Raw genomic sequence first — 284 nt, forward strand, 5'->3', positions numbered from 1 at the left:
TGTGATTGGTGTTTTCAGTTTCTTGAAATAAAGACCTTGCGTGTGTACCTACTCACAGAAGCCCTCTGTCTCTCCTGCAGCATCTTGAGTGTGTACCTACTCACAGAAGCTCTCTGGCTTTGATGGAGGAGGGTCATCTGTCTATGTGTTACTTTCATTGGTTAATAAAGAAAACTGCTTTGGCCCTTTGATAGGACAGAAAATTAGGTAGGTGGAGTAAACAGAACAGAATGCTGGGAGGAAGAAAACAGTGAGGTCAGTCGCCATAGCTCTCCTCTCCGAGA

Source organism: Microtus pennsylvanicus, chromosome 6, assembly GCF_037038515.1.
Source record: "Microtus pennsylvanicus isolate mMicPen1 chromosome 6, mMicPen1.hap1, whole genome shotgun sequence".
Taxonomy (NCBI): domain Eukaryota; kingdom Metazoa; phylum Chordata; class Mammalia; order Rodentia; family Cricetidae; genus Microtus; species Microtus pennsylvanicus.